The 26918-nt window shown below is 43.0% G+C and overlaps 1 protein-coding gene across 1 annotated transcript in view; it reads right to left on the bottom strand.

Moving 5' to 3' along the window:
• MYPN (myopalladin) overlaps positions 1-26918 on the bottom strand; it is a 355731-nt gene that overhangs the window by 293322 nt on the left and 35491 nt on the right. Inside the window, exon 2 of the mRNA XM_073548140.1 lies at positions 11596-11698. The gene's annotated coding sequence lies outside the window, so the exon portion shown is untranslated. The remainder of the gene's footprint in view (positions 1-11595; positions 11699-26918) is intronic.

The raw sequence follows: 26918 nt of genomic DNA, 5'->3' as shown, positions 1-26918 counted from the left end.
CTAGACAGGCTAGGTGGGCCTTGTTTTTCACACGTTTTGATTTTGTGGTCTCTTTTCTTCCGGGCACTAAGAATGTCAAGGCAGACGCCCTCTCTAGGAGTTTCCTTGCTGATTCTCCTGTTGTGACTAAGCCTGCTACCATCTTAGGCGAGGGGGTAGTTCTTTCTGCCATCTTGCCCGATTTGAGACGTGCTCTGGAAGAGTTTCAGGAGGACAAACCTGAGCGTTGTCCCAGTGGAAAGTTGTATGCTCCTGACCAGTGGAGGAAGAGAGTGATGTCTGAAGTTCATTGCTCTGCATTGGCTGGTCATCCAGGTATTTTTGGTACTAGAGATCTGGTGAGTCGGTCTTTTTGGTGGCCCGCCTTGTCTCATGATGTCAGGAATTTTGTGCAGTCCTGTGGGACTTGCTCCCGGTCTAAACCTTGTTCTCGTTCTAGTGGCTTGTTGATGCCTTTGCTGGCGCCCAGGAGGCTATGGACCCATATTTCAATGGATTTTATCTCTGATATGCCTGTCTCTCAGAGAATGACTGTTATTTGGGTGATTTGTGATAGATTCTCTAAGATGGTCCATCTTGTACCACTCCCTAAGTTGCCATCTTCCTCTGAGTTGGTGCACTTGTTTTTGCAACAGGTGGTTCGCTTGCACGGGATTCCTGAGAACATTGTATCTGACAGAGGAGTTCAGTTTGTGTCTAGATTTTGGAGGACTTTCTGTTCCAAGCTGGGAATTCAGTTTTCCTTCTCCTCTGCGTTTCACCCTCAGACCAATGGGCAGACGGAGAGAACAAACCAGACTTTGGAGTCGTATTTGAGATGTTTTATTTCTGCCGATCAGGATGATTGGGTTTCATTTTTGCCCTTGGCCGAATTTGCTTTAAATAATAGAGCTAGTTCTGCCACTTTGATGTCACCTTTGTTTTGTAACTTTGGTTTTCACCCTCGATTTTCTTCAGGGCAGGTGGAGCCTTCTGCCTGCCCAGGTGTTGACACTGTGGTGGAGAGAATGCACCAGATCTGGGACCAAGTAGTGGATAAGTTGTCTCTCTCCCAGGAAAAGGCCCAGCGGTTTTCCAACCGGCGTAGGACCGTTGGTCCCCAGTTTAAGGTGGGTGATATGGTTTGGTTGTCATCAAAAAATATCTCTATGAAGGTGGCTTCTCCTAAGTTTAAGCCTAGATTTATTGGACCTTACAAGATTTTGGAGATTATTAATCCGGTCTCTTTTCAGTTGGCTCTTCCTGTCACATTTAAAATTCATAATGTGTTTCATAAGTCCTTGTTGAAGAGGTTTGTTGAACCAGTAGTTCCTGTGGTGGCACCTCCTGACCCTATATTGGTTGAAGGTAACATGGAATATGAGGTAGAGAAGATACTGGATTCCCGTCTGGCTAGAAGGAGACTCCAGTATTTGGTTAAGTGGAAGGGTTATGGTCAGGAGGATAATTCCTGGGTCTCTGCCTCTGATATTCATGCCGAAAGATTGGTGCGTGCCTTTCATCGGGCTCACCCGGATCGCCCTGGTGGCATGGATGAGGGTTCGGTGACCCCTCCTCAAGGGGGAGGTACTGTTGTGAGTTCATTTTTCCCTTCACCATTGAGGTCTGAAGAACTCCCTCCTCTGGTGAAGGAAGGTAGTGAGGCTGATTACCAAACACATGGGCAGCTAGATGATGACTGGGTGGCTGGAATTGAGGACTGGATATAAGGCTGCCGACGCCCTTCTTCCTGGCTGGTGACTTTCCTGCTGGATTCTTGGAGACCAGTCTGATTCCTGCATCTCAAAGCTAAGTTTTTCTGCTCTGCTTTGTACTCTTCAGTTTTGTTTTTGTTTTGCCTTGTTTTTTTGGGAGTTCTGCCATCCCCGGCCGGGGGTGAGCTGAACTCCATTTTTGTCTCTGATCTGTTGTTATTTTGCTCTGTCTTCAGAATATACCTGAGTGCTGATATAGTCTTTTGAAGCCTAGCGACTTCAGGGCCTGTTTTTCCTATCAGTCGGTTGGCTCTTTTTGATAGGGTTTTTGCGGATGGCAGACAGCAACTTTCCTATCCTGTCCTATGTAGTTAGCTTGGGCCCCATCATTTGCTCAACCTATCTTTCTATCTGTGTTAGTGTTTTCATCTTGCTTCAACGTCATTATATGTTGGGGGCTGCCTATTGCTTTGGGGTCTGCTCTGGGGCAGTTTAGTTTTTCCCCTTTCTGTCTTTAGGCTATATAGTTCTCCGGCTGTGATCGAGGGGTCTAGGGCACCGTAGGAACCCCCCACGGCTACTGCTAGTTGTTGTGGATAGGTTCAGGGGTCTGCAATCCGATAGCTGCCAACCTCTCTGGTTTTTCTGAACTTAGCTGTATTTTGTTTTTTCCTCCTTCGGTGACTCATCATAACACTGGAGATTACAAACACACAAATGCTGATATCATGACCTTATATCCATTATCAGGCCTCCTGATGAGCCAACCGGTGAAACGCATTGAGGCTTAGATCTGAATACATTGTCTGGATAAGTATTGCATTTTCTTTTTCTTATCAAAGATGTCATATTCTATTAATGCATATTTGAAATGATATTATTTGGTGCTTTAAATATAACTGGATGACACATTAAGCCCCGTCAATTCTGCTAAACTACTGGAGACATAATATTTATCTATTTTTGGTAGATCTTCTCATTCGGCTGCACACGGAGGTAGGCATGGGTACACTGCGGCGTTATGAACTTCCTTTGGTTTATTGTAGGAAGCATAAACCAAGGTCTAGTAAAGAAAATACAGCTCTCTGAGCAAAACAGGAAAACAAACGAAAAAGGTGGCAGAACAAAGTCTTTCTGTGAGCAGGGTTCCTCCAGGTCAAGGCTGGCAAGACACACACTGTTCAGTCCCAGCCACACTTTCCTGGAGTGCTCCTTCCCCAGGCACACACTGAACACTGAAAGCTCTGGCCTTCAGCCATTTAAGCCCAGACCTTGAGACTCCTCCATCACGTGACTGATCACATGATCTTGACATTACACAGGTCCTGTAAAGACTCTGCAGGTGGAAATACAGTGGACCCTCTCCCACCAGCTCTATGGAGGTCTACTTAAACCAGCCCATAATATAATTCTCATTTCATCCTCTAAACTCGTAGTGTGCTGGAGGAAACTACTCTGGTTTTTCATCACTGACACCATCATACGCAGTGACACGTATCTCCCCTCTATCATTTCACCAGTGACTTTGTCACACTATCTCTTTTTATCTTTTATCTGTTTCTATTCCTAATTAGGGCTGCCCAGGACTAACTTTTGAACCAATACTGTATGGTATTTTATCCTATGATTTTTACTGCTATAGTGATATGGTGTTTTGGACAGATTTTAATCCTTCTGTACTATTGAGAGAATTCATTGCTATGGATTGCTGTGACAATTGTATTCATTGTATATTGTATATGTATAGGAGTTATTGTATATTTATGATAGGGCACACCAGGGATTCCAGGAACAGCCGCAAAGGAGCAGCGGCACCATTGATAAACGATAATAGGGTGCCAACCTCCATTGTTGGGTAAGGCCCCAGTGTATTAGGTGTCCAAATATGGTGATTTAAGGTACCTTTGTATAATTTTAATAGTGTGCGGTATTTTGTTTGTTTGTCAGTTATTGGACAGTAGTCCATTTTAAATGTATCTAATAAAAATGTATTAGTTTCTCAGTATTTGTAAGCCAAAATCAGGTCAGGAGAGGAACAATCAGAGGAAAAGTATAATAGAAACACGTCACCACTTCTGCATTTATCACCCATTCCTAGTTTTGGCTTACAAATACTGAGGTAACAATCAACCAAATACTCAAGGTGTGCATATGGCCTAAGACTGCAATTGTCACTGTCTCATAGAATCATAGAATCGTAGAGTTGGAAGGGACCTCCTGGGCCATCAGGTCCAACCCCCTGCTCAATGCAGGATTCGCTAAATCATCCCAGACAGATGTCTCTCCAGCCTCTGTTTGAAGACTTCTATTGAAGGAGAACTCACCACCTCTCGTGGCAGCCTGTTCCACTCATTGATCACTCTATGTCACGATCCATGATGGATTGTGATAGATAAAAGCACATGTAACTTTTTTTTTCTTTAAGCTGTTTGCTTAAAGTTAGTTTTGTCCCCGGTGGCCATTAGGGTCATTACACAGTGGTGTCTTTAGTTCTAGTTTTGCCCCCGGTGGTGGCTAGTATTATTACACGGGAATTACTAGCAGGTGTGATTGCTCTGGCTCTTGCCTATAAAAGAGAGTCAGGTGGTCTCACTCACTGTTGGTGATATTGGTCATTTCCAACCATCCTTGGTGGAGGAAGGAGCTAGAGAAGAGTTCCTTGCAGCTCAGTCAGAGTCCTGGTGTGGAAGGAGCAACAGTGAGAAGTTCCTTGCAGCTCTGACAAAGCTTTCGTGAAGTAGCAGCTATTCAGGAGGAAAGCTGCACTCAGGTGCTGGACTCTGTTGCTGGGAGCAATAGCAACAGAGCAAAGCTAAGTGGTTTTTCCCTGTTTGTAACTTTCCTTATGTGCTTCTTGGGCTTCTTTCAGGGGAGATGCTCTGGGTGCCTTCATCCTGTTGCTGGTGGTCTACAAATTGCAGGTACTCCTTTTCTCCTGGTGAGGGATGGGTTGCCACTGGCTCAGGCAGCACATCCACTGTTGCTGGTGGTAACGGTGTCTGTGGGCGCTGGTAGGGGTTAAGGCGGGGGTCCTGAATCTGTGGTAAAGGAAACCCGTGATGCATAGTGACTCATCAGCCACTCAGACTCCTCTACTGAGATCAGAAGATGTCGAATGGGACGCGCTTGCTCCAGCCTTACTCTTTTCAGCAGGGACTTCTTCCATTTCCCCATCGCAGTCAGCTTAGTGCTTTTAAATTGGGAACACAGCTCCTCCATTTGTCCCATGCGGAGTGCTGGCCCGTTGCACGCGGTGTACGGGAACTCAGGGGGCAACCCAGTTGCAGGGGCGGCGATTATACCTGATGTTTCCCGGTGGTGCAGTCTTGGCTCCGATACAGGCCTGAGATGGTTGGCTGCTTCAGGGGTATCCACAGGGGTAGCCGGTCTGGATGCCGGTGGTGGTGGAGCAGATGGCGGCTCCGGGTCCGTCGGGGTCTCTGGTGGGATCTGCGCGGCCGCGTCAGGTCCAGGCGGGAGCGCAGCTTCTTCCTCTTCAAATCCCGGGCCTTCGGACAACTCCTCCAGACATGCCTCATACAGTGGCGGTGACAGCGGGGCGGTGGTGATAGACGCTGCCGGTGGTATAAATCGTAGGCACACAGAACCCGGTGGCACCGGGCTTCGTCATCCTGTTTGTGACGCCAAAATTGGGTCGCCCTCCCAGGGCTGTGGGGTACTCAGTACCGGGCCCGATGAACTTCAATGGGAGATGTCACGGCAGCTGGGGCCCGGCCCGTGGCCCTGGGCGCCCATTGTAAAAGGGGAATGTTCTGTGTGCTTATGATGAGTGATTCGTGACGCCACCTGTGGTGTTCGGCAATAGAGATGTAAGCTGACGCTGCAGACAGATCCTCTAGGACAGATGGTGTGGTGCAGCAGTGATGTTATAGCCCTCCACAGGCAGGGCTGGAGTCCCAGGGCAGTGTAGGTGAAGTGACACTTAGATGGTGTAGTGTGGGCGCAAGGGATGTAGGCGTGCTGGGCAGGTTGGCGCAGGAATAAGTGGAAGACACCAGGGCATGTAGTTCCAAAGCTTTACTCACAGTCTGTTGCAGGTACAGGTGCCCGCATCCGTGCCGTGTCCTCTGGGTCAGGAGCTCAACCAACTTCTAGGCAAGATGAAGTACTCCTTTCCAACACTCTGCCAACATATGTGCCTTTTCTGAACGTCTCCTCTTATAGCGCCTTTGAATGAAGTACTCCTAGTACTGAGCTACACTGGAGTAACTCCTGTCAGATGTTCATATGAACTCTACTTGTACAGCAAACAGCTGTAGCCTGCTTCGGGGACTCCTTGCTACTAAGTCCCTGCTCACTAATATGTTGCTGTTGTGCCCCCAAGTCTTGTGTGGGAATAAAGTGGTCACTACTTCTATTCCTCCGATGTCTGCTGCAGGACCATTAGTATCCGTACAATCTCGGGGACCGGACCCCGACCTTGCGCTTAGAACTTGAAAAGGGTTCTCCTCTAACCCTGGTCCTTGTTCTCCTATTCTCCTTACGTTCTGTGCTAATCCTTCTTCCCAATGGAGAATCAAGCTTCCTTTCTCTGTCTCTTTCCTGTGCCAGCAGACCCAGAATACTGTGGCCTGCTGCAGCACTTCCTTCTTCCATCCCTCTCCCGGGGATCTTCTCTGTCTCACACTCTGTCCTTCTACATCCTCATTCACTGACTGAATGACTGACTAAACGACTCAATCAACTCTTCCCGCTCTTTTATGTCAACTAAACTCCACCCACCTCCCAGTACGTTTCGTGTTCCAAGCAGGGAGCCACCAAAGGGTGCTATGCTACACTCCAAGCAGGGAGCCGCTGAAGGTGCTTTGCTACACTACTTTGTGGTGTGGGGTGCAGGTGTTGGAGTGTGGTCAGGTGTCTCCACCTTACCTGAATGGTGGGGTACCACACCTCAGGAGGAGGTGTAGTACCTCTGTGGTGACTGAACCCTCAGGGGTGCCACAGTGTTATAGCGGACTTCTGGTGTATTCCTCAGTATGACAATATGGAGATTGGTCCTGGCTGTTTAACCATCTGTCAAACCATCCTCTACCACTCCCTAAGCCACCATGACAGCCGACTAGAATGTTAATAGGTTGACATGGAAATCGAGGGTCTAAGTATGGCCCCTGGTTCTGTCATCCTACTACACCTGTTACAGAATTGTTGTAATGTTCTGTGTTCAGAAAAGCATCTCTCACAACTATCAGCTTCCTGCTTTGTAGGGCGCTCCTGAAGAATATCAGTTAGAACCAGTGGCATGGACTCTCCACTGGTCCAAAGTGTGAGCACTCTGAGGGAACTAGCAAAGGCAGCTATTCCTAAGTGAACAGGCATCTGAAAGCACCCAAAACTGGTTAGTTCCTCTGACTAGCGAAAGAACACTATGAGTAGTCTCTAAAGCAGGGCTCCCTAACATGTGGCTCTGGAACTAGAGTATATGTGACTAGCAGGGCAACAATGTGTGGCTCATGGCTGTCTGTCGGGAGTGACAGAGGAGGGAAATCAACATTGTAATCTAAAGAGAGGAAGATACTAATAGTTATATGGGTGCTTGAAGCTGGATGCAATAGTGTGGAGCGAGTGGCTGGTTTTGGGAATACCAAACTGGGGTTAGATGTAAGTATATTGCCTATATGGGAAAGGGGCACAAGTTCACAGTTTGCTTTCTGTGGGAAAACTTTAGCTATGAGCACATTGTTAGGGCGGCACGGTGGCTCAGTGGTTAGCATTGCAGCGCTGGGGTCCTGGGTTCTAATCACACCAAGGACAACATCTGCAAGGAGTTTGTATGTTCTCCCCGTGTTTGCGTGGGTTTCCTCCGGGTACTCCGGTTTCCTCCCACATTCTAAAGACATACTAATAGGGAATTTAGATTGTGAGCCCCATCGGGGACAGTGATGGTAATGTGTGCAAACTGTAAAGCGCTGCGGAATATGTTAGCGCTATATAAAAATAAAGATTATTATTATTATTACACCAAGGACAACATCTGCAAGGAGTTTGTATGTTCTCCCCGTGTTGGCGTGGGTTTCCTCCGGGTTCTCCGGTTTCCTCCCACATTCCAAAGGCATAATGATAGGGAAACTAGATTGTGATAATGTGTGCAAACTGTAAAACGCTGCGCTATATAAAAATAAATATTATTATTATTACATTGGTCTTGGTAGGTTCTGAGTGTCATTACTGTGGGGGATGGAGGAGGGCCCTGGAAGTGGCTCGCAATTATCTCCCAGAGTTGAATTTCGCTCTCAAGGTTGAAAAAGATGGGGACCGCTGCTCTGAAGCATAGGGCCTACAAATGCTGTGCGTGCACTACCATGCAGGGTGGCCAATAATATAGGCAATCAGCTGACTTTTAAGCAGGCGGCAATATTATAGTTTTGCTTGTGAGGCCTTTAATCAAAAGACATTAACAATAAAGGACTTTTCAATATAGGTAGCAGAATTTCACCATCAGTATGCTGTGCTTGTCATCCTCAATTTGGCAAAAAAAAAAAACCTCAGAACACATACTTAATAGCTTTTTAGCAGGCATATACAGTGTCTTCTTTATATGTCATGCAAATGGTTAAATTCCATACACCTGTAAGCTATTTAAAGGGTTAATCCCAATAAGTCAAGTTATTACCTATCCATAAGAGATCTGTCCTATGAAACACCAAGAATGGTGCTTTGGAATCCATTCAGTGCTTGGTTGCAGAGCCCCATTCTCAGAATTCCAGAGCCCTGATCTCAGGATTGTGGAGGGTTCTAGCCATTCAGATTCCCAGCAATCAGCAAGTTATCCCCTATTCTATAAATACAGATAACCTGATTTTTTTAGGAATAACCCTTTATTATTTTATATATATTTTATTAGCAGTTTGTTCACTATCCTCTTAAAACAGAAACATTATGTTACCTGTAAATATATTTGTGCATACTGGTTTGTTAAAAATTCTTTATACATATATCAAACCAATCTCATTTGTCTAAATTTTTGGGCAGAACTGACAAAATATGGAAATCCCCAACAGCAGAGTGTATAAAAAAGGTTTGGAGCTTTGAAGAACTCTGGACAGAACAGGGCATGATACAGTGGTAGGTATGATATATAAATATAAAGTATAAATAAGTATTAATATATTAATAAAAATGTTTTGAATAGTGAAAATGTCATGCTCTGGTCCCATAAGGATTTGTGTTATTAAATAAAGGAAGATACTGTAACTCACTCATCTCTAGCTTCTTTTTGCTGAGAAATTTCCTGACCCTAAAAAATAGATGATATAGATATTATTTTGCAAATATATAGGTTTTTAAAGTTATGTAAAATAAGTGCCTACAGGAAGAATGTTTCCTAATGAACAAAACTGTACAAATTCCTCTTGAACGTTGGAGGAATCTTTTGACGTTCAGGGTAGGGCAGCATTGGTGTGTTGAAGTCGAAATGATCCTCAGAAACAGATGGTGATCCTTAGAGACAGAGGCCTGCACCATACAATGAAGTAGGCACCATGATGGATTTATAGGAGATCAAGTATTAGCTCTTTAACATTGAACGACACAGCCCAATGTCATTGGAATTAATAAATCTTCTCACTTTTTTCTCTAAAACAATGGTTTTAAAGGCTCCCATAGATAGTAGGTGAAATTAGTCTGAATTTGCTGATTTGAGCATTGAGTGGAATCAGCTGATCATTGAATGTATATGAGGGACTCTTCCCTAAAAGATGATATTGGAGAAGAGATGGATCAAGCAATTGTATTTTTGATCCCCAAACCTTTTATTTTCAGGGGTGGTACTGTAAGTTGTCATGAGAGGTGTGTGTCGGCAGCCCTCTCCCCTCACCTCATAAAAAATAACATGAATGCTCAGCTAATCCAAGCGCTCCTGATCATGATTGATTCGGGAAAGGCAACTGTCTACTGAATCATAAAAGGTTTTAGGTCCCGCAGGGTAGAGATGAAGATGCAATTTCTTTTACTTCTTTTACTGTATACTACACAGTTACTCCTGTGAAATCTAGAGCCGCTCCTTGTACAGTATATTTTATTACTCCACAAAGAGTAAACTCTATAATAGACCGTTCTACAAGAGGTGACCACACTGGACCACCATGCTCTTTTATTTTGTAGGAATATTGTGGCATTTTATCAATTTAATTACAGCAGTTTTCTAGCATCATTAAACAAAGGAAAGGTATTGGATATAAGTAACAGATTTGCCAACGATAGTCCAGACTATGGCGACTTCAACATCTGACCTTCAGTGGTCTATATTTTCTAGTTTTTAATTATTGATTACTTTTACAACCCTTCCTACCTTCCCATTATTTACCACCACAGTGTATACTGTGTGATGGAAGATCATATGCATGCCATTCATATTACTTAAAAAAGGTGGCATCATTTGCCATCGAGATTCAAAACCCAGGTGATATCACATGCATGTCTTATGATCAAAGTTACAGTGGGTCCATTTTCTCTTGAAATCTCTCAATAGTGATGACAGCCTTACTCCCTCAATTGTCTAAGTATATATACGCACCCACACAGATTAATTATTGCTTATTTTTCACTGTAGCACACAGAGAGAAGCTACAGCAATATTGAAGACATTATATAGCATTATTGAACTGTGTTGCTGTGAATCCAGCTGTTATGTATGGCAAAACCGTTGTTTGAAGCTGCAGCTCCATTTGCCTATGCCTGCTCGATTCTCTCTGTGTAGCAAACTCCTCACTCCTCCTCCGTCCTCTTTCAATATAATATACAGGGAGGTGCAACCTAACACCTCACTGTGTTGGCAGTCTATTGCTTTGACCAAAAAGGATATGAGCTATGTTTGCGGAGTGGATGGTGAGTTCAGAATACAGAGGGAGGGTAAGAAGTGGCTTATAAGTGGAGACGGGAGCTTTCTTTTCTATTATAAGGTATACAGATATATATTTTACACAGTTTCATATATTCTCTTGCAATATTGATTTATATAAAGTTTTATTTAAACAACAGGGAAGATTGAAGACACAGCAGCAGACTAGGATCCAGTAGGCACTTTATCTACAGGCTCATTCAGACGTAATTGATTCTAAATCAGTGTTTGTATGCCAAAACCAGGGGTGGAACATACAGAAAAAAACTTTAATTGAAAGATTGCCACCTGTTCTGTGTTTTGGAGACTCTCCTGGTTTTGGCATACAAACAGTGATGAAAAATTACTGACGTGTACATGAGCCCTCACTCTATATGGCACCATAAGCCTAAGGACACACAAGCATACGTATATTCTCTCATCCGGGTCAATTATGCAAATCACACTTTGATCAAACTCTAATCAGAGTTTACTTAGCGTGTGATCTGATTCTCTTGGATGAGGAGAAGATGGAGAAAAATAATTTCTTCATCTTCTCGATTTTGTCAGTCTGCGAAAATCAGACCACATGTGGATGTCATCCAAGTGCAGTCCAATGCATGACACCAATATCAGGTTTTGTAAACCCGTAGATCAGTTAATTAAAGGGGCTATGGCGCTACAGTGCATTTATCTGTACTGCAGCCCTCTACAGTTTAGTCCCTTAAAAATGAATGGGACTCAGCTGGATTATAAGGCTCAGACTCTACAAAAAGTGCGGAGTTGGGCCTAATAAGCTTGAAGAGGTCTCAGTACTCGCTAATGAGACATAGCTCCTTCAATCAGCAGATTGTTCAGGCTGCCAGGAATCAGAACCCAACTCAGATGTATCCCAAAGATAGGCCCATCAATAATAAAGTCCGAGTAAACCCCCTTTAAAATATACATTAATAAAAACATGAAAGCAAATTGAAGTAAAAAAAAAAGTAGTATATGCGTTTTGATAATTAGTACAAAATGATGAGACAGTCCTATTTTTGAGGAAAAGTGAGAAAAAACATTTACCATAGAGATGTATTGAAGAACAACTGCAGTTCTCTGGTAATGCTGATCTGCCAAAATATTGATTTCCAAATACAATGATAAGCAGATCACTGACTTCTTCTTTCTGTATGTAAAAAAAGCATAAAGTCAAATTAGAATATCTATTTTCTGGCATGATCACAAAAGCCCAGATTATGGAAACACTGGGGGAGTACAGTCTGAATACAAAAAATAACAAAAAAAACTATTTTTCATGACTGGTACCATATTCATTATGTGTTAGACACTTTCTACATTTTCTCTGACAACATACTTGTGGCCACATTCAGACTAGACAGTATCCGGCTTTGCTCAATATACAGTGGAGAAAAAAAGTATTTAGTCAGCCACCAATTGTGCAAGTTCTCCCACTTAAAAAGATGAGAGAGGCCTGTAATTGACATCATAGGTAGACCACAACTATGAGAGTCAAAATGAGAAAACAAATCCAGAAAATCACCTTGTCTGATTTGGCAAGATTTATTTTTCAAATTATGGCGGAAAATAAGTATTTGGTCATAAACAAAAATTAATCTTAATATTTCGTTATATATCCTTTGTTGGCAATGACAGAGATCAAACGTTTTCTGTAAGTCTTCGCAAGGTTGGCACACACTGTTGGTGGTATGTTGGCCCATTCCTCCATGCAGATCTCCTTTAGAGTAGTGATGCCTGTCACAGGGCAACATGGACTTTCAAATCCCTCCAACGGTTTTCAATGGGGTTGAGATCTGGAGACTGACTAGGCCACTCCAGGACCTTCATATGCTTCTTACGAAGCCACTCCTTCGTTGCCCTGGTGGTGTGCTTGGGATCATTATCATGCTGAAAGACTCATCCACACCTCATTTTCAGTGCCCTTGCTGATGGAAATAGGTTTGCACTCAATCTCACGATACAAGGCCCAATTCATTCTTTCATGTACACGGATCAATCCCTTTGCAGAGAAACAGTCTTGACCTGTATTACTGTAGCAGCTGTGTCCAGTCCTTCCCATACATGAAACAATACTCTTCTCCATGGCATACCTGCATCTCCAGATTCTGCTTCACCCGGACACTTCCTAGGCCATAACGGTCCCTCTTCTAGGCGACCCTCATCAATGGAGGCAGAGTCCGAAAAAACTTTAACACTTTCTTTACTTAGGATTTCACACGTTACATCCACCGTTGGTACATCATAACATTTTAACATTTGCTTGCTTCCTCATCTTTCCCTGGCTCGTTGTCACTTCTGCGCAGTACATGCCTGGACCGGACCGTCTTAGACTGCTTCCCAGTTCCTTCCTGGCCTGACCTCGCTATAATGACATTTCCTTCAGCCTGTTTCTCCCCAGACACGAATTCATCAGTCACTACGTTTGGTGGCCCCCGGTGAAGCATCCAGCCCATCTGTACTGACTGATCTTATCGAAGCTCCAACTCCCTTCATCTCCTCAGTCCAGCCAACTTCTGCCCTAAAATCATTGGCCCAGGCGATGAGACGCCACATCTTTCCTTTCCTGTTCTGGTCCACTGCTAAGGAATGCAGTGGCTGTGGGTAATGTGGGCTATAATGACTTAACGTTACGTGGCTGCCGGACAGCCTATAGCCCATGTAGACACTTGGGCGCCCTGGCCCCGTCTGAGTAAACTGCTCTTCAGCATTAACCTTAACTCCCATCAGCCCCTCCTACAATTAACCCTCTATGGACATCCAATCAGGCCAGACTAGTATGCCCCCATCTAGTCGTCCGCAACATAATTACATCACTATTTTTTATTTTAATTCTATTTTTTACACAATTGGTGGCTGACTAAATACTTTTTTTTCCACTGTACTTGTTTTGAGTGAGACTGTATACAGTCTAGTCGGCATGTGACCGCATGTGTACAAATCACTTACTTGCTGTCACAGCTCTCGGCACCAGAGAATCCTCACACCGTGTAATTGCAATCAGAGATCTTAAAAAGTCATGAAGAATTTATATAACGAGTATACTAAAAAAATTGAAAAGTTAGTGCTCTACAACTGTGAGCATGGGCTGCAAAGTGACTCTCGTCTGTTAAGCAATATGGAATTTCTACTACATCTGACATTTGTGTCCGATCCCAACCAATGGCCTTTCACTTGGAGATGGAGGATAAGGGTGTTTAATATGGACAGCTGCATGTTCTTAGTTTGTTACATTATATATGAGGAGAAATATTTATGGCTACTGAAGTCATTCATGGGCTTACCCCAAAGGAAAAGGTATTACTTACTGAAAAGGTATTTACTCTTAATGTGAGGCTAATATGATATGCATTTAACAGTGGACGTCACACACCACTAGGAAATGTGTCTCGCTGTCACTGCAGTAAAGGTAATTATTAGGACAGCTCTGATTCACACAGGCATCACATGGCAACCAGCTCAATGTCAGTGACGACGCAGGAATTCCTCTGGCACTCCAAGGAATATCTGCGTAGTTCCCTGATTAGCAAATCTAAGCTTAAATGGAAATTATACTAAACAAGGTCAACAAGAATGGTTTCCAGAGACAATACTCATGTCCAGAAGGCAAAACCATTTTTACAGCTAGTTCCCACGCCGCCCTAATGTTTAAGAAGAGTCTAAAAGTTAAAAAACTGCTCCTTAAACTTTAGTTCCTTAAAGAGGACCTGTCATGAGATAAAAAAAAGGGCCAGTTGTGATCTTATTGAATTCTCGCTGCTTCCCTGTGTATTTTACTTATTTCTTTTTTTTAATCTTCCATATAGTTCTAGAGATATGGATTTTTTTATACATTGCCATTTTTGTATGATCTTTACGAGGAGGCATGGCCTACAGGTGTAATTATGCAGATCAGACATTAGACACGCCTCCACAAATCCTTAGAAACACGCCTCCTGAGTAAAAATCAGGAAAAATTAGCACTAAATAAAAAGCCATATGAGAGACATATGACAGATTTTAGAAAAGAAAAAACAAACAGAATACTGAGGGGAACAGCAAGAATAAACTAAGGACAAAGACTACTATTGATTTGGTGACATGTCTTCTTTAAAAGGTCTGTACGTACAATGTAGACAATTTCTTCAAGGGTCATAAGTGTAAGAAATGTTACAAAAACTTTCTAAAATACATACACTGAGCAGTCTTTTCTTGTCCCCCTAATGCTGTTGGGTGTGTATACTCAGGAGGTCACTGTGATATTGCATTAGACAAAGCAAGGCCCTACTAGCGGCCAGGACAATACCTTTAATGTGAACCTGTCAGCAGGATTTACCCCATTAGCCAGTTGCACCACACACAGCACTTTTTTTTACTGATTCCTAACATCCCCATTGTATAGACAAAGTTCCCTTTACTATGTCAAAATCGCCATTTAATATTGTGGTGCCACATATGCTAATGACTTTGAGTAGTCCCAGTATGTACTCATTGCAACGCAGTCTTGCCCATCTTTGGAAATCACACCCACAGATGCCTGATTGATGTCCTGCAATGCCCTCTCTGCCTACACCCCCATAGTGGATGGTGATGATATAGTCTGTAAAGTATGGACGGTGTGTATATATTGGCACTATGTAATCAAAACAAAAAGAATTTTGTGTGAAATGACAGGTACATGGTAAGCATTGACCAAGAGTAAAAAAAAATTGTATTTTTTTACTAAACTAGATGGAGGCCCGATGCTATCGCATTGGGAGGGTGGTAATGTCACGAAGGGGGAAGGCTTTGCAGCGTTGAGAATCTCTCCCCCCATTTGTTCACCCACCTATCCACTCTTTCTTTCCCCATGTGCTGACTTCTCCCATCTGTGCTCTCTTCTTTGACCTGTCTACCCCATGTGCTATCCTTCTTGTCTGCTGTGTTCGTCCTCATGTGCTGTCCTGTTTGAGCTGTCTCCCCCCCTGTGCTCTGTCTCTCTCACCCCTGTGTCTGACTGTGTAGAGAACATTCCACAGCTCCTGGGCAAAAGACAATACTGACATTACAGCAGGAGATCGCAGAGGATACATTTTGAGGGGTAAAATATTGTTTAAAAACAGTCAGTGAAATATTTTACCCCACAAAATGAATCATCTCTGATCCCCTGCTGTAATGTCAGTATTGTCTATTGCTTCCTCCCCTGCCCAGGAGATGTGGTATGCTCCGTACACGGCCAGACACAGACAATTTTTAAAATGAACTTTCGTTCATGGGAAAACCCGTTTTATGTGACCGGCTTCCTCTGCCTGTAGACACGTTGAGCATCTGCTGCCGGGATCAGACAAATGATTCACTGCGCCTGCGTGCAGTTCGCGCAGGCGCAGTGAGACGGTGTTCCGCTGGTGGTACTGCGCGAGTGTGTGAGTCTGAGTGTGAATCTGAATGTGTGTGTGAGTGTGAATGTGAGTGTGTGTGAGTGAGTGTGTGAGAGTGTGTAAGTGTGTGTGGTGCGTGCGGTGTATAGCGTGTGTGTGTGGTGCGACGGTGTTCCGCTGGTGGTACCACACAATAGGTTGGTACCAGCAGCAGTTTCCATATTGAGACAACCATCACTTGGGTGTGTCCCAATATGGCGGTCGGTGAACTTCCTCTGCTTGAATTCTGGGATACGGTGACATCTGGACAGAACAGGAAATGAAAACATTACAAGGCAATTATATAAATAGATTAGCTCTACTTTTACGACCCCATTTACATAAGCATATTCATATTAACTAATGTATGGAATACAGGCACTTAATCATATTTGTTACATCTCATTTCCAATGTGCAACATTCTGTATTATATACACACCATATTTTTCCTTGTAGAATGGACACATTTTTAATGGATACAATTACATAGTCCATCTCCCATAGCCACGTGGCCATATACAGTATTTTCGATATCTGCTAGTCCACAGACATTACAATCCCAGGCACCCGCTTAATCAACAATACAAATACAATTCATTCAATCACAATGGATATATGTAAAATAGAACAAAAGTTTTTTCATATTCCACATCTATATGTCTTTATTTCAACCATGTTTCAATATTCTTGTATAACTAAGGTCTAATGGAAATGAAAAGGTTCATACTGTCATCGAAATTGTTTCAGCCGTGCAGCCCCAGACTTAAGGTCTGTAATATCAATTATATCCCTGCAGACAAAATAAAAACAAAATATTTAAAAATAAATGCTTGTTTTATATACTGTATCCATCCATCCATCATATTTTCCAAATTTTAACCAATTAAATATTTTTGTCAACTGTCGCATTGATCCACTCCCGCCTGGACTACTGCAACGCTCTATTAATTGGCTTCCATGTTACTCGACTTTCCCCTCTCAAGTCCATACTTAATGCAGTGGCCAGGGTAACCATCTGGCTAATCGGTATTCGGACGCATCCGCTCTTCGCCAATCGTTACACTGGCTGCCCATTCATTATAGGATCCAATTCAAAGTACTTGTTCTAAACCACAAAGCTCTCCACAGAGCGGCACCCCCCTACATATCCTCCCTCATTTCTGTCTATTGGCCTAACCGACCGCTGCGCTCTGCAAATGACTTTCGACTAACCTCTGCACTAATCCGCACCTCCCACTGCCAACTCCAAGATTTCTCCCGTGCTGCGCCAATCCTCTGGAATGCTCTAGCCCAAGAAATTAGGACTATCCACAATTTGCACAGTTTTAGGCGCTCCCTCAAAACACATTTGTTCAGAGCGGCCTATCACGTTCACTAATCAGTCATTTTATGTGTAAGTGTGCGTGTGTAGCCCATTCACTATCTCCACCCATCCTTCACTCCCTCAAGATGGCTGGACCATCATTGTAAATACATCATTGTAAATACACACCTGTACTTTGTATCTCCCCCACCTCATTGTAGATTGTAAGCTCTCACGAGCAGGGACGTCTTAATTATTGCATTGTTAATGTTGTTACTTATGACTTGTGTTTTGAAACTGTTAAACCAGCCATTGTTTTTGGGTTTTGTTTTTATAGTGTTCATCGTTACGTAAATATGACTTGACAATATAATTGGTCAGGTCACGACTACAGCGATACCAAGCATAAGAATATATATATATATATATATATATATATATATATATATATATAAAATTTATGTTATGGTAAAAAGAAACTTCAGAACTTTGTTAAAGAAAAAAATTGGTGTGCATCACCATTTTCTGAAACCCCATACACTTTTTGTTTCTGTACGTATAGCGTTATGAGGGCTTTTTTTTGTGCCAAGCTATAGATTTTATCCATTCAATTTTGGGGTGCATGAAATGTTTTGATCACTTTTTCTTGCATTTTTTTATGAGACCTGTTGCGATTTCATATGCATGCGATTTGACATGTATTAATTTTTTTTTATTTTAGCACAACAGACTTTTACAGATATGACAATATGAAAAATAATATTTTTAACTTTTAATGTTTTTTAAAACACTTCTAAAATGTCTACTAGCCCATCATCCTCTGCCAGCAGCTGCGGGCACCAATGTTTCCCAAAACGATGTCCTTCTGTGCCCTGCATCCGACATATAAAGGATTTTAAAATAGAAAGGGCAGGCCCAGGTCATAGCAGTATATACAGTAATGTTGTACTGACAGGAGTACTGGCATTTTTATTATATAAAAATAGCAGTAATTTACAGATTGTGAGTCAGGAGCTCCATGCTTTGCTCTCAGGTTGGTTCAGGAGGTGGTAAATCCATGGACCCTTACCAGACTGAGAATAGCAGCCCACACCTGTGAGTTTTGCCGGGTTGGTTCAAAAACATAGGGGGAACCCACGTCGGGTTTTTCATTCAGTCATTCTCCTCTGCTTGCGCCGATCGCTGGCAGAGCTGGGGAGAATGAGAGCCGCATTCAGCACCTGCCGGGGAACAGCGCTTACAGTAGCGCTTCTTCTCCGGCGGCCGTCCGTGTGGTACTGATGTGGCAAACGGGTGGCACCCGGTTGCCACACGTGTGCCGCACAAATTACACACATGGACACACGGACGCTGATATCTCCGGTACCATTTTTTCCGGTACTGGAAATATCAGGATGTGTGAAAGGGGCCTAAGAGAGAAATGTGGATATTATCCGCGCTGCTGAATGAGACATTAATCCAGATGTGATGAAGTGAAAGATGGTGGTTTATTCTACACGTTTCGAAGTATAAGTTACTTCTTCATCAGGAAATTACCACGTGTATGAGACATGTAGAATAAACCACCATCTTTCACTTCATCTCGTCTGGATTAATGTCTCATTCAGCAGCGCGGATAATATCCACATTTCTCTCTAACTCTGGTTTTGATACGGTAACTTGCTGACCTGTGGATCTGCTGCAGCTGATATCTTCTACGTTACATTTCTTGCCTTGTTAAAAGATCTATCAGGTTAGTACAATCTGAATATACATTATAAATATCCATCGTATAAGACCCTATTTGTGCTGATTTCCCCTACAGCTTTATCATCAGTATACAGTTGTGGCCAAAAGTATTGACACCCCTGCAATTCTGTCAGATAATACTCAGTTTCTTCCTGAAAATGATTGCAAACACAAATTCTTTGGTATTATTATCTTCATTTAATTTGTCTTAAATGAAAAAACACAAAAAGAATTGTCCTAAAGCCAAATTGGATATAATTCCACACCAAGCATAAAAAAGAGGGTGGACAAAAGTATTGGCACTGTTCGAAAAATCATGTGATGCTTCTCTAATTTGTGTAATTAACAGTACCTGTAACTTACCTGTGGCACCTAACAGGTGTTGGCAATAACTAAATCACACTTGCAGCCAGTTGACATGGATTAAAGTTGACTCAACCTCTGTCCTGTGTCCTTGTGTGTACCACATTGAACATGGAGAAAAGAAAGAAGACCAAAGAACTGTCTGAGGACTTGAGAAACCAAATTGTGAGGAAGCATGAGCAATCTCAAGGCTACAAGTCCATCTCCAAAGACCTGAATGTTCCTGTGTCTACCGTGCGCAGTGTCATCAAGAAGTTTAAAGCCCATGGCACTGTGGCTAACCTCCCTAGATGTGGGCGTAAAAGAAAAATTGACAAGAGATTTCAACGCAAGATTGTGCGGATGTTGGATAAAGAACCTCGACTAACATCCAAACAAGTCCAAGCTGCCCTGCAGTTCGAGGGTACAACAGTGTCAACCCGTACTATCCGTCGGCGTCTGAATGAAAAGGGACTGTATGGTAGGAGACCCAGGAAGACCCCACTTCTTACCCCGAGACATAAAAAAGCCAGGCTGGAGTTTGCCAAAACTTACCTGAAAAAGCCTAAAATGTTTTAGAAGAATGTTCTCTGGTCAGATGAGACAAAAGTAGAGCTTTTTGGGCAAAGGCATCAACATAGAGTTTACAGGAGAAAAAAGAGGCATTCAAAGAAAAGAACACGGTCCCTACAGTCAAACATGGCGGAGGTTCCCTGATGTTTTGGGGTTGTTTTGCTGCCTCTGGCACTGGACTGCTTGACTGTGTGCATGGCATTATGAGGTCAGAAGACTACCAACAAATTTTGCAGCATAATGTAGGGCCCAGTGTGAGAAAGCTGGGTCTCCCTCAGAGGTCATGGGTCTTCCAGCAGGACAATGACCCAAAACACACTTCAAAAAGCACTAGAAAATGGTTTGAGAGAAAGCACTGGAGACTTCTAAGGTGGCCAGCAATGAGTCCAGACCTGAATCCCATAGAACACCTGTGGAGTGATCTAAAAATGGCAGTTTGGAGAAGGTACTCTTCAAATATCAGGGACCAGGAGCAGTTTGCCAAAGAAAAATGGTCTAAAATTCCAGCAGAGCATTGTAAGAAACTCATTGATGGTTACCGGAAGCGGTTGGTCGCAGTTATTTTGGCTAAAGGTTGTGCAACCAAGTATTAGCCTGAGGGTGCCAATACTTTTGTCTGGCCCATTTTTGGAGTTTTGTGTGAAATGATCAATGTTTTGCTTTTTGCTTCAATCTCTTTTGTGTTTTTTCATTTAAGACAAATTAAATGAAGATAATAATACCCAAGAATTTGTGTTTGCAATCATTTTCAGGAAGAAACGGAGTATTATCTGAAAGAATTGCAGGGGTGTCAATACTTTTGGCCACAACTGTACGTGGTGACAGTTTTCACATATACTGGAGACACTACTCAAAAAATAAAGCCATCTAATCACTTAGGCTAGTTTCACACTAGTGTTTACGGCCGCAGCGTCGGGCTGCGCACGGCTACCGCTAAGCCCCGCCCCCTGCCGCGCCTCCTCCGGTAGCTCCGCCTATGGGCGCATGACGCTGCATGCGTCCTGCGTTCCCTATCTTTAGCACTGGGGACGCAGGCCGAGCGCAGGTATGCGTTTGGCGGCGCATGCGTCCTTTTGACGGTGCGCCGACCAGCGCCAAACGCAACCTGTAGCAATTTGGTATATCTCAAAACAACAGAGGAGAAACAACATTGAGCTTGGAGGTGCAGGATCCATGAGGGGAAACCAATGTGAAAACTGGAGCTGGGGGCCAACAAGAAGAAGAGCCAGCACACCGCAGCCCCTGAACACCTCCCCCCATGCACCATCAATCCAGCAACGAGCCCACCGAAGGAGAGACCTCCCCACCAACACTGGCAGACGTGACTTAGATAGTTGAGGATTCCCATATCTAGGCTGATCTGTCAGTGATGATGGGGAGAAAGCATTTTCCCTCAGCCTGATCCGCTATTTCACCCATATCCCACGGGCTTTGAGGTTGCGGACCAGGGCCACCCTCCAAATTATCCTGGATGCCGTCAAACCACCCAAAACCCCAATGGCAGTTTTCAATGCAAGAGAAAGAGCTGGGACTCTGGAATTGTGTTGTGAGGTGTTTCTGCTACATAGGAATTGCAGGGAACCACAGCAGGAGGGTGATTTTTTGGCATACAACACTTTTTACTAGTCACCCCATCTCCTACTCTTCAGCCAACTTTCCTAAATATCCTTCTATGTCTTCAGACAACAGTCTTCTCCTCCACCTCATGCTTCCCACAGTCCTAGTTCTCAGTACGCTTCCCCTTCAACTCATATTTTTTTTGCTGTTTGGTCTCAGTTTATTTTCTCCCATGAATGTATGTTTTGTGTTTGTATTACCTCTAGCCACAAATATTTCTTTGTTGGTCCTCTTATTTCTTTGGTGGAAGAATACAAAATATATTTTTGTTGAAAATGAATATTGTTTTAATTTTTACCAAAAACACATAAGAATAACGTGTAATGTCAATACATTGGATTATACTGACATTTATGTAGGTTAACTCACATTTTAATATTTTTTGTGAAGGAGACTTAACATCCATAATAGGGCAAACAAACAGAAGACTTTGGCCAGGAAGTTGGGCCCTCTGCCTTTTCTCAACCTAAATCATACTTTCCATGTACTTTGACCGTACATTGTCGCTGGCTAACATGAGGGGCTCTGTCTAGATTTGGCAATGGCTCAGCATGTTCAACCACAGTAAACAATTGATTCGGGGATCAAGGTGTAGTTAGGAAGTATCTCACACACCTTATTACCTACATTGTAAGATTGATCTATAAATTGGTGAGCAGTAGTGATGAGTGATTGTGTTCGGATAAGTGGACTCCATTCAGTTACCTCCATTTTTCACCTCTCAATGTAAAGATATTGTCTATGAAAGAGCTACCTGCACAAATCGTTTTGGCTGTGAAATCCTGCTCACAGATTCCCTCAAAATGATAAGTGCTGTGCTTGAAAAAAAAATCCACGCATTGCAACATAAAAACCTCATACCATCAGTGAGATACATTGGCAGTAGTATTATGGTTTAGCCCCACATTGCTAAATGGGCCAAGATGGCTTGCCATCATTGATGGACAGGGCCGCCATCAGGGCATTACTGCCCTTACTACTCTATGGATCATGGTGAGCAGAAGCAAAAAGGAGGGGACCAGTCAGCCCTGGTCCATGGCCCCTCACTTTGCTTCTGCTCACCGGGCCTCAGGGACAACAGTTCAGAGCATAGTGCAACTGGCGGCTGCTGTAACTTTAAGCCGAGGATGGTTGCATCATGGTCCTGATGCCAGTCATGTGACACCCTCATCTTCATTCTGCAGCAAAGCAGCGTACATTGAGGACAGGTGCAATTGGAGGTGGCGGTGGGCAGGCAGGCTTATGCGGCGGGCAGTGTGTGAGGAGGAGGCTACTGGGTCTGGTTTGGAGTTTCTTGTGAGGGGAGGCAGCTGAAGGGAATTTGGTGACTGGAGGCTGCTGAGGGCTTGTGTTGAAGGGATTCTGCTGAGGAGAGGCTGAATTCAGCAGGGTGAGGTTGAGGAAGTGGTGAGGATGACCAGCTCTATGCACTAGTACAATGTGCGTGTAGCCTGTAGTGAAGAAAAATACAATGCACATTCAAGTACAGAAAATTCTCCTATACTTCACAGTAGCTATTACTGCTGCCTCAAATGCTAAAGGTTGGGAGTTTGAATCCCTGAAAAGCCAGACTTTAACAAAAGAGAAGAATATGCTCATTCAGCAAATGAGAGTCTGTACAGAGCAGAGAGTTTTTACCATCAGCGTTTGGTCTTCATCAGTTGATCTCAGGTGTAAAAAAAAATTATGAAAGTTTCTTAAACTTGATATACAGAAAAACAAAGTGTACATCCAAAAAAATGATACATTTTTTAAATATTTTATTATGAATATCATCACATAAGTATACAAATGCAAGGACAAGGAGTACATAAAAAAGAGGAAAAGAAACAAGCAATTGAATATGTAAATCCGGGCCTTACATAACATGTATATAGAGGTGGAGAGTGGCAGCACTAATCCATCTAAACAAAATCAACTGTTCTTCACTGTCCTATTAAGGGAATAGAAGAATCCAGGATATCTATAAACAGAAAGATAGTGAGGAAACACTTAGCTAACCTAAATGAATTCAAGTCTCCAGGTCCAGATGAATTACACCCCAGAGTACTGAAGGAGATAGCAGAAGAAATTTTTGAACCCCTCTCCATAATCTTTGAAAATTCTTGGAGAACAGGAGAAGTGCCAGAAGACTGGAGAAGAGCAAATGTTGTTCCTATCTTCAAAAAGGGGAAGAAGGTGGACCCAGGCAATTATAGGCCGGTGAGTCTGACTTCTATACCAGGAAAGATCTTTGAACAAATTATTAAACAACATGTATGTCAGTACCTGGATAAGAATGAAGTGATTAAACATAGTCAGCATGGGTTTGTAACTAATAAGTCATGTCAGACTTAATTTCCTTCTATGATGGAATCACTGATTGGGTGGATCAAGGAAATGCTGTAGATATAGTATATCTTGACTTCAGCAAAGCATTTGACAAAGTATCTCATACAATGGAATGGACAAGGCAACTGTTAGGTGGATTCATAACTGGCTTAGTGATCGGACCCAAAGAGTGGTCGTAAATGGCTGCACATCCAGTTGGAAGAATGTCTCAAGTTGGGTACCACAGGGCTTTGTCTTGGGCCCTGTATTGTTCAACATCTTTATCAATGATTTAGATGAATGAATTGAGGGTAAACTGATTAAATTTGCTGATGACACAAAGCTAGGAGGGATAGCTAATACTAGAGAAGAGAGAGAGAGGATTCAAAAAGATATAAATAAACTGGAGAAGTGGGCAGCAACTAACAGAATGGTTTTTAACAGGGAGAAATGCAAAGTACTACATCTGGGCAATAAAAATGAAAAAAGCATATACAGAATGGGAGGAATAGGGCTAAGCGACAGCACATGTGAAAAAGACTTGGGTATACTAATAGATCACAGACTGAATATGAGTCAACAGTGTGATGCAGCAGCAAAAAAGGCAAATGCAATTCTAGGATGTATTAACAGAAGCATACAGTCTAGATCACGTGAAGTCATTGTTTCCCTCTACTCCTCTTTGGTCAGACCTCATCTGGAATATTGTGTCCAGTTTTGGGCACCACATTTTAAAAAAGACATCAACAAACTGGAGCAAGTTCAGAAAAGAGCGACCAGAATGGTGACCGGTCTGCAAACCTTGTCTTATGAGGAAAGGTTGCAGAATATGGGAATGTTTAGTTTGCAAAAGAGAAGACTGAGTGGAGGCTTAATAGCTGTCTACAAATATCTAAAGGGCTGTCACATTGTAGAAGGATCAACTTTATTCTCATTTGCACAAGGAAAGACTAGAAGCAATGGGATGAAACTGAATGGGAGGAGACACAGATTAGATATTAGAAAAAACTTTTTGACAGTTAGAGTGATCAATGAGTGGAACAAGCTGCCACGAGAAGTGGTGAGTTCTCCTTCAATGGAAGTCTTCAAACAGAGGCTGGACAGACATCTGACTGGGATGATTTAGCGAATCCTGCTTTAAGCAGGGGGTTGGACCAGATGGCCCAGGAGGTCCCTTCCAACTCTACGATTCTATGATTCTATGAAAATACATCATGACTGTAGCAAACAAGTGCAAATAGCAATCTGTAAACAAGTCATTTAGGCCACTGAAGGTCCTCAATAAAATGCATGTACAGCCAAAGTTTATCACACTATCGTAATTGTGACCGCACAATGTGATCACACAAAGTCCCAGTAGCCGAAATCAGCCACCAATAGCAGCCATGAATGATAAGAATTACAAAGTAACAAAAACGCCACTCTTACCCATAGTGCCTTTCCAAAAGAACCCGGAATACGCAGCCCCAACGCGCGTTTCGCGTTGGCTTCCTCAGGGGGTGTGTCCACAATGTGTCCATATAGCTTTAAATAGGCTATTTAAATATGCCCACATGTGACCTAATCAGCGGCGCGTGTGTTGCTATGGTGCGCCGGAAGTTGCGACACATCCGGCAGTCAAATGACGGTGCAGGTCATGGGGAAATCCACGTCGACGTCACTGATCTGCAAATGTCATCAGAGAGCGCCCGATGCGACGCTCCCGCTTCCAAACATTGCATGACATGCGCACTAGTCATTTCCGGTACCGGAAATGTCCGGACCGCCATCTTTCTTGTGGGACAAATAAAGGAGCGGTAAAAGTGCCCTGACTGGAATCGTACAAGGGAATCAATGCCAAAGAAGAAATCTGGGACATAGTATGCGTGTAAGACCATGTATATGGATCAAAAATACCATAAGAAAAAACAAGTGCAAAGTGACTAAAAATGTGTAACACAAAAATAAAATATAATAGTAAATAATAAAATAATAGAAAAGTGTCAATGTATACATACCGTGCTTAAATAAAGCACATATGATTAGTGATATGGAAAAAACATAAATGTGCACAAATATATAAAGTGGCATCAGGTCCATTCTTGTCTTCCTTGGTTCCATTAAAACGACTCCTTCAGGGATCCTTAAACATACAGAACTGTAAATATAGTATCTTAAACTTCTATTGAACAGTCCATAAAAACAGACAGCACACAGAAGGCATCTGATTACGGTCTGATTTTTTTCACAGACCCATAGACTTGAATTGGTGAGATTGGTCCAAGGCTTTGATGAAAATCGGACATATTTCAGCGATTTGGTGCAGACCAGTCTGTTCACAAAAACACATGGAATTGTGAAGAGCCCCATAAATTAAAATAGACATAAGTTCTTTCCATGAAAAACAGGGAAAGAACTTGTACGGGAAAAACTGACATCTGCTTGAGCCCGTAAAGGGAGAAAGCATAATGCAGATGTTCAGATTTAACCTAGAGAAGGACAGTTTTAGAAATTTTGTTTGGATTTTTTAAATTAATTTTTACTAATATTTTTTTTCTTTTGGCAAGGGAGGTGCCATTTTTAAGTTTCGTCTCAGGAAGCAGAGAATATAGATTCGGCCCTGCTTACACTATATATAATAAGTATTGAAATATGTAGGTAAATTGGGAATTGTCTATGAATCTCAGCTGCAGGCTTCATAAGAGGACCAACATGAGGGCAAACCATCGGCAACCCCAGCAATCATCTATTTACTACTTTGCAGTGGCGTACCGTCAGTAGCAGAAGGCCATGTGGCCACTATGGGGCCCGGAGAGTCAGAGGGGTTGGTTATCCCAGGGGGCCCCCGCATCGTACTTTCAACTGTTGTGGCATCCTGGATGCCAATACAGTTGAAACTAATGATGAGAAAGAGAAAGGGACCCGTCAGAGGACACTCACTCTCCCATCATTTCCCCTCTGCGTCTGAGTGCTGTGATGTCTCAGCGCAGAGGGCGATGATGATGATACTACAGTGTGACCTCTGTGCTTCTGTGCAGAGGGTCAGAAGATGGCAGACTGCGGAGACCAGAGTAGCTGGGGAACAAGGAGAGATGAGTATTTGTTTATTTTTTATGTATGGAGCACTATGTGGGGCCCATTA

Source organism: Dendrobates tinctorius, unplaced genomic scaffold, assembly GCF_039654945.1.
Source record: "Dendrobates tinctorius isolate UK_male_01 unplaced genomic scaffold, ASM3965494v1 ptg000156l, whole genome shotgun sequence".
NCBI classification, from domain to species: domain Eukaryota; kingdom Metazoa; phylum Chordata; class Amphibia; order Anura; family Dendrobatidae; genus Dendrobates; species Dendrobates tinctorius.
This window is presented reverse-complemented; position numbering and strand designations above follow the sequence as displayed.